The 8,530-nt window shown below is 37.6% G+C and overlaps 1 non-coding gene across 1 annotated transcript; it reads right to left on the bottom strand.

Annotated features, from left to right (window-relative positions):
• Nucleotides 1-5,796: 5,796 nt before the first annotated feature.
• Nucleotides 5,797-5,870, bottom strand: TRNAV-AAC. Its single transcript has one exon. It is a non-coding gene; the product is annotated as a tRNA-Val (tRNA).
• Between the last annotated feature and the right edge of the window lie 2,660 nt (nucleotides 5,871-8,530).

The raw sequence follows: 8,530 nt of genomic DNA, 5'->3' as shown, positions 1-8,530 counted from the left end.
GTAAATAGCATGAGGTACACGTACGTGTGCCCAGTGACGTTGCATTGGACAGGGCAGCTTGCAGTAGCGTGGGGGATGTGATGAGTTGATTTGCAGTAGCATGGGGTGATGTGATGGGTTGATTTTTGAAGCCAAGAGGCTGTGTTGTCCCTGATAGCATGGCCAGGAGTCCAAACGTGCATTCGGTTTGCCCAGTGTGTTTGCAAAGGCCGTTTTGAAGAGGTCTTTAACATTGTTTTCTGTATCTCAACTAACAGAGAAGTGCAGCACATGCTACAAATTCTGTTGGCCAAGATCGAGGGAGTGCTGAACTGTTTTATATAAATGAATAACCTAAAATGATCCATATTCTGTACTTTACAGTTGTCATGACTTTTCAAATTGAGTAACTGTGGTTTTACCATTAGGTTTTGAGAGTATGGTGGATCTAGCTGGTAAATTAGACTAATTTCCAGCTAAAGCTTTTGTTTATTCCACTGTGATGTGAAAACTTTTGTTTAAATGGTTGAGATGTAATATCATATTTCCTATATTGGCCTTGGGCTAATGTAATTTTTATGGGAGTGAGAGATCATTTAAGGGCAGATAAGAAGGTGGCGTGTGCTTATCTGAGCATCTGTGTTACATGTGTATATGTAGGTGCACTGGTACAACCATGGAATTTTTATGATGTGTTAAATGTCTTAAGTGGTATTTTTATGTAGTTACCATCCAGATGCTGTTAAGATAGTTTACCCATGTTACAGTTCAACTCAAGGTACCTTCTCCTTGGATATAGTATATATTTGGTTTTAATAATTATTATTAATTAAACTTTTTATAGAAAAGTATTGAAGACAAGGGATTGAATGGTAGAGATTTTATATTTTCACAGGTACCAGGCTACTTGTCACATTATCATTATGCTTTCCTTTCGATGAACTTCACATGAACCACCAGATTGCTTCTTTCTGGTTCCTGAATTTTAAGCTCTACAAACTTGGATGACATAAGGTTGAGTTGACAGTTTGCTTCTGTTGTTGATGCTCCTTCAAGAAATTTTTTAGGCTATCAGCTCAGATCAGCCTGCTTGGAAAAGCTTATTGTTATTGACTGAGTAAGGAATCACTGTTCTTACAGTTATGCTCTCAGTCACTACAGTTATTTTTACCTATCTTTTTGTGTCTGCAGAAACCTGTAGAAATATCCACTGGACATTTCATAAAAGAATTCTTATCCAGGAGTGGAAATATACATTTCATATAGTTTAAAAGCACCAGCAATGAATATAGAATACAGAAACACAATATTTATGCACAAAACGAATGTGGCGCTACAGCTGCTAGTAAAATATGAGAATATAGTTTTGATGTGTTGTGGATTCTTGGAGTGTGATGTGAGATTACATTGTGGTCATCTTATGCTGGATACTGTATTGTAAATAACTTTCCACGCTTCTGTAATGTAATTTAGCCTTGCTAGCACCAGTGTAGTAGATGGCTTTGAAGTGCAGGACATGTATGCTACCTGTTGATAAAAAGTGATCTCTGAGGTACTTTACCATTTAGTTCACACCTGAGACATTTGATGGTTCTTATGCTGGTAGAAGCTTTGAAATCTAGAATATATTTCAGAAGTTTAGAGGAGATATTTGTTCCTAACAGTTTACGTATGAGAGAATACTATTTATGAAGAAGTAGCACCTGGCTCAGATTTATGGAGAAAAACCTACTTGGTGTACTGTGTTTTATGCATGGTGGTATTTTTCTCTTTATAAAAAAGTGCTTATGGAAGGATACCTTTTTATCATTGCCGTCTTTCATGTGTTAATATCCGCTGTATAAAGGGGCATGTCCTTCCATTTTCTCTTTCATTTGATCACTTTGAGAACATACACGTGGAGCAACAAATGAAGCAAAACACTTAGGGATGGCCTCAAGTAGTTTATTGCAAATATGAGTGCAGTAGGGATGTTGATTGTCTTTGATTATTTTTAATGAAGGGTGTTGTAATAATACAGGCTTTCTATGTTTTTAACAAATGTGCTTTCTTTGTAGCTATCAGCAGTTATTTCAACAATTACCATCACTAGATTAAAAACTTCTTGTGGGGTGCATTAAGGCATACAAGCATGTAAAGCTTCATCATGAAATTCACTTTTGATTTAACCTGTGCATTTTGGTTAATGATGTAGTATATGAGAATTGAGTCTTTTCCAATACAGGCAGACCAGCTCTATTACAGCTGTGTTTCTATATATTATATATTACCTGAGCTTTATTATATAAAATGACATGGTGAAGTAACCCTACAGTGCATGCTTATGTAATTATGATTTCTTAATATTTATTGCTGTTTTGGCATTTTAAAATAACCTGAACTTTCATAGGATTTAGCTGTTTAATAAAGTCAGAAGAGAAGGTCAGTCATATGTTTCAGTCAATGCAGAGTGTTTGTTGGCTTTTCTAAAAGAAAATGGATATCTGTTTATCTTTCCTTAAAGGTCAGGGCCTGAACTTTTAGCATATAGATATAGGGGTTATTGCTGATATTCTAATGCTATTAAGGCTGTATAACAGTCTAGCTTAATAGCTGACACAAATTAAGATAGCGCATGACATGACAGTGAGCCTATGCTTGTATATATTTTGGTGTAAGCCAATACACAGTAAGTATAAATAATAATAGTTCTTTACAGCTAATATACAGAGAAATTAAGACCACTGATATAACACCCAGAGTGTTAGGATAATTTTTGACCTCATATACAACAGGATAATTTCAGAGTGCTTTTTCTTTCACTGCAAGTGTTTGAGTGAGTGCAATTGAGAGGAATTTAGTCCAGTACTTACAAATAATAAACAACCAATTATACAACAAATGATTCTAAGGCTTAGTCTTTAAGCACTGTGTAACACGCAGCGTTTAGCCTGATACTTGCCTAAAACATTCAAAAGACTGCTTTTCAGTTGGTCATTGTATTACTCAGATGGCATATATACTGATTTTGACACCACTGTGCTAAGACAAGCCTAAAGTATCTTGTCTTTAAATTAGCTTCATTTTATTTGATTGCCCTTAAGCGTAATGCTTATTGCATTGAATAGTTTCAATCTGTAACTACATGTTTATCTAGCTAAATTGCATTTAGGTAAAATGTCAAAACTGAACTCTTGTTTTCTGAGTTGGTCCTAGTTACACCAATTATTTTTTGTCTGAAGTATTCAGCGCGTCAGGACTTCAGTCCACATCTCCCCACTTCCAGAGAGCAACTTACTGGCCATGGGAGTTGTCAGCATATCTTCCTTTTTGGCCCAAAGAATATGTTTCTCATGCAGACTAGTATAGATTCAGGAGAAATAAATGAGTGACACGACTGCAGGATAACTTACAGCAGGAAAGCTATAGGACTCACCAAGTCCATCACAGAAATGTGGCAGCATGTTCTGCCATCCTGGGAGGTGGCAAGTCCGGAGAGGAAGGAGGCACCTCTGTACAGTTGCTATGCAGTAAAAAAGGCTAAATTGCAGATGTCAGGAGCATTACTAGTTTTTTACTGGATTCTTGTTTAGCTTGCTGGCCCTTCCGTTCTTAATAATGCTCCATCTTAGAGAACTGAGCTTAAACACTGTAAGTCCCTCCAGGTGACTGGGCACTCGCTGTTAAGGTGTAGTGGCACTCAGCCCTGCTGCACCCAAGTTCCTTTCTGCAAGAAGTCATTACAGAAACAAGTAAGATGCCGTGGATAATTTGGGAGTTCGCTAATTTAGAATGGCAACCTATTTGCTGTGGAGTAAAGCACATATATGGATGATTTCTTGTTTTACTTGGCTTTATATAGCAGGACATACAAGAATAGAATCACTGAATGCTTTGAGTTGGAAGGGACCTTAAAAATCATCTAGTTCCAACCTTTCTGCCGTGGCAGGGACAGGAAGACAGGACCCTGAACTTGTCTGTAAGTTAGCATGTATCTGAAGTGTACAGATTTACATGCATTTTTCATCATACTTTCCTCTTTTCCCACACAGTTTCTTGAGCCAGACTTTGAACTGACTTCTTTTGAAGTGATGTGTTCTCTTAGACTGATTTTAGAATTCCTATTCACATGCAGTAGGGGTTTTTGTCACTTTTGAAATGAAGCATGTAGATTCTTAAATTACTTAAGTCATCTTGAGAAAGGAGATTCAAAAGTGAAGCAAATAGTTTTGGGCGTTATTAGCACTGAAGAAATGTAAACTGCAGAAAGTTTCATCTCTCCATTAAAAAAAAAAATCAAACACTTCCAATCACTATTTATTAACAGGTCGTAGCAAAAAGGGAAAAATATTTCTATTAGGTTGACTCTTGAGAGATCTGAGGGGTTTTTTGGGGGGGGAAGTTGTTCCATATCACTCAACTCCATAGGTGTGCAATCAATTTTCTTAATTTTGCATGCAGCTGCAGAAATTTTACAGAGCTGAGCAGTCAGCCTTCTAAGCAGTTGTTTGCACATACAGGTACCCTGACTACACATAGACAAATGTTGAAAATGAGGGGCTTAAAGTAGAAGCAGTAAAATAGCATTTCAGGAAGTGTCTAAAATGATCTTGATTAGTTTAGTAAAGCCCCTGACAGTAAGGAGAACATATTTTCTGTTGAGCTCTTGTGTGAGGTTCAGTACTTTATCCGAAGTGCTTTCTCGTGGTGGGTAATGATTTCAGCAATCGCCCATCTGTACATGGATCTCGAGAAGAGACTGCTGTGAAAAAGCAGGAACTTGAAATGCTTGAAAGGAGAGCGTCTGCTCTGGTTATTGTCAGAGAGCGTTTATCCTTTCTGCTTAGATTTATTATAACGTTATCTCCTTATTCTTGATCATTTTATAATCTAATACTTTCATTTAGCAGGGATGCTTTCTTTTGTACTTTTGTGATTTTGTGTCACAAACTGTTTTTATGTATAACCAACCTCCCTTTTGTTATTATTTTAGGAAAGGGAGCGTGTGTTCTTTGTCTTTCGTGAGGAATCTTTACTTTTCCTTCACAGTCTTTTATTCCATCTGAGGACTGTTCACCCATATGAATTTTCCATATTTAGGTTGTTTTGAAATGTTCTCTGCCTCTCTTGCATAAGTACTAAGAAATGTGGTGCCCAATTGTCTGGCTATCAAACATTTTACTTTGTTCTAGAAGTGAGTTTGTTGTTTTGTTTTTGTTTTTTTTTTTTTTTAATTATCTGAGAACTACCCTGCATTTTCTTAAATTAGAGGAGAACAAAGAGCATGATTTACTTGCAACTCTGCTTGCAGTCCTGAAAGGGAAGATAACTTTAAGACCGGCATAACAAGTTGACAGTGTAGGTCCTTCAGATGTTCCTTACTGGATCTGTGAGCTTATGTCCTTTTGAAAGGAAAATGAAAATATTGGAAGCAGTGCAGAGGTGATGCTTGCTTTTTATCTTATGTTCTGGCAGTGTATTTACTCAGTAGCATATTTGGCTACTAAGAATCTAGGCATGCAGTTGGTGCTGGATGAGGAATGGAAAATTTTCCATGCAGAAGAACCTTAGAAAAAGGGAAACATTGTGCCAGAGACATTCTTTCCACAATCAAGATGATAATCCTAGCATTAGTGAGAAATTAAACACTTCTTTGCTGGGAGATAACAGAAAGTCTAGCTGCCTCTAGTAAGATTTAATAAATTTTTAAACATCCTGTCACTTTTATGATCATAGAATCATAGAATGGCCTAGGCTGGAAGGGGCCTTAGAGATCATTTTAATCCAGCCTCCCTGTCGCCAGGGACGCCACCTCTCGACTACATCAGGCAACACATGAGGACCAAACGGGAATCGAACCCGCGACCTTAGCGTTGTTAGCGCTATGCTCTACTGACTGAGCTAACCGGCCCCATAATCAGGTTGATTCCAAATAAGACCATGATGTTAATTTCAAGTATGTACTTAATTAATTTACATTAAAGTCCTCCCCTCTCCCACTGCCTTAATGCTACTAGAACTGTTTTCCTCCAAAACAACAACTGAAGCATCAAACCTGCCCCTCTTCTTGTAAAACATAGCTACTCTACTACTGTAACAGCCTTTTTTATTAACCTAAACTTAGGTTCTTCAGCTCAGAGCTCATTGAGCTCTTGAGGGTGATGTGACCTTAGAAGGTGTGTTCAACATCATGTTGGAGAAAAAAGGGGAGCTCAGACTTGTCGAGAGTGCTGACGATTTATCAAAGAAGCCTAAGAATTTGAATTACACAAATTAGTGGGTAATTTTAAAATGTTATTATCACTTGGTGTAATTTGATTGTTGTCAGAGGTGACAGCTGTAGAGGGAAGAAGACATTTTCTACCCTCTCTCTTTTTAGAATTAGAATTTAGATTAAGTTGAACATAGCTCAGATCATCTAGACTCTGCAAAGTAAAGGTCCTAACTTTGAGTAGCATGACTCCTGTGTTTTTTAAAAAGATGGGAATTTCTTCTGTTTTCTATTAATGGTCTGGTTCTGCCTGTATGTGTTTCCAGTTTCTCCCATATTATTAATAGAAATCAGAGATGTCAGAGGAGCCCACTGTATGTTTGCACAGTTCCCTCGTTATTATTATGTAGTTTTACACCCTAAGAACTGAAAACATTTTTAGCAGCAGGAGGTTACTAAGGTCTTATTTGCATTATTATCAACAGAAGAAATGAAATACAAGGAGTAGAGATAACTGAATCAGTTATGTGTATAAAAGGAAAAAAATATTAAAATCAATCCAGTCACAGTAGTCATATTTGGTTTTGGCCTCAGTCGAATGTATCTCTTTATTTCCCAGTCTTGAGAACTTCTAATTTATATATAATAAGCATAGGAGTTAATGGACCTGTATTATACAGTGAAGGGCAGCTGTAGTGCATGAACAGTAAAATGAAGAAGAAAAAAGGTAAAAGGAAAATGACACCCAAAAGCTGCCTCATGCAAAGCTGTAGAGAGCAGCATAGCAAAACATATCCCAGTGGAGACCCCTTCTTTCCGCAGAAACAAGTAATTAAATTTTCTTCTGCTAATATCTGGGCCCAGTGTGGATTTGTGGTGTTCTGCTGGCTTCAGTAAAGGCTTTCTGAAGATTTCACAGGAGAAAATGCCACAGTCCAAATTTATATCCTGTGTGCATTTGTAGTGTGAACATTTCAACTTCTGTTTTTTCTGTGGGGGTTTAAAGTGGAGTATGTGAACCAGACATCTGTATTGCTGCCATAATAAGGCTATGGGGATTAAGCTTATTAATAATGAAATATTGTCTTGGGCATGCAGTCATGTTCTGATATTACTTGAGAAATTTTAGCAGACAAAACCTGTACTCAAAAAGCAGTGTTCAACACTGATCCTTAAAATAAGGGATAGATAAATTCCATAAAAACCTATGATGTGTCTTAAAAAAACCCTTATACACATCATCTTCACATCTTGCAAGGAGTTAAAGAGCTCTATGAACATCTGAAGCATCATTAAAATTATGAGGTCTCCAAAGTAAAATATAGATGTTATGAGATCTAATATTTTTTTCATCTCTGTGTAATAGCACTGATAAATTTTATATCAACCTGAAAGTGGATGAAGACTTTCAAATTCAAATGTCGGTTTTTCAGCTGTCTTGAATGCTGTGGAAGGAAGGGAGTTTGTCTCACGATACTTAGCCTAGATGAATTGATCCAAATTTTCCAAACAATATAAGCTGCATGCACTTGCTGTGTATACATGAGGACTTAGGTATGTTCAGGATGAAGATTTTAAAAGGTTATGTCACCCCCAGCCCCATCACCTGTGTCAGTTTGCTTCTTAACATGATTACTGTCTTGATAATAAAATCTGTAGTACTAAATTTTAATCAAATGCAGTTGTGCAGATTTTGGAAATCTGTATCTTCAATCTCACAGAGGCCACCCCTGTAGCCTGCCCACTACCAAACCTTGCCACAAAAACCCAGTGCGAACCTCAAGTGGTTCTATAGTTGTGTGGCTTTCACATCGGTTTTATTCAGCTTCTCAGGACTCATAGCTGAGGACTGTTGCATAAAGGTTTGGCTTCTGTCTGTCCTCACGTTTTTATACTAAGGGGTGTGTTGTGCAACTTTTTAGAGACCAGACCTGATGTGGCTGAGCCCTAACCGTCAGGTTAAATGTAGGTTGGGCATGTATATGCCTCGCTAGTGACCTTCAACTGTAGATGTGTCTTGACAGCCTCTCAGGTGCTTCAAATGGAAGTTGTAGATGCTGACAGCCCGTCAGTGATGCTCTCTGATGCTGGCTGGTTTCATGCAAGGTTAAGTGACCTGAATAGCGTTGGACACACACACACACGACACAGACAGGCCTCAACATAGAGTTTCAAAGGTTGTTGATAACACAGGACTGATTGCATCAGAGAGGATCAAAAATGGGCTTTCTGCGTAAACTTTTGTTGGTCTTCTCAGCTTGTGAATCCCAAATCTGGGGAGTCCTAAGCTACATTTCAGTAACCAGTTGTAGGCATAATTTCTCTGAAATAAAAGCAAGTTTCATTTGCAGTATTTACTGG

The sequence above is a fragment of the Apaloderma vittatum genome, unplaced genomic scaffold, assembly GCF_000703405.1.
Source record: "Apaloderma vittatum isolate BGI_N311 unplaced genomic scaffold, ASM70340v1 scaffold14170, whole genome shotgun sequence".
Taxonomy (NCBI): Eukaryota; Metazoa; Chordata; class Aves; order Trogoniformes; family Trogonidae; genus Apaloderma; species Apaloderma vittatum.
This window is presented reverse-complemented; position numbering and strand designations above follow the sequence as displayed.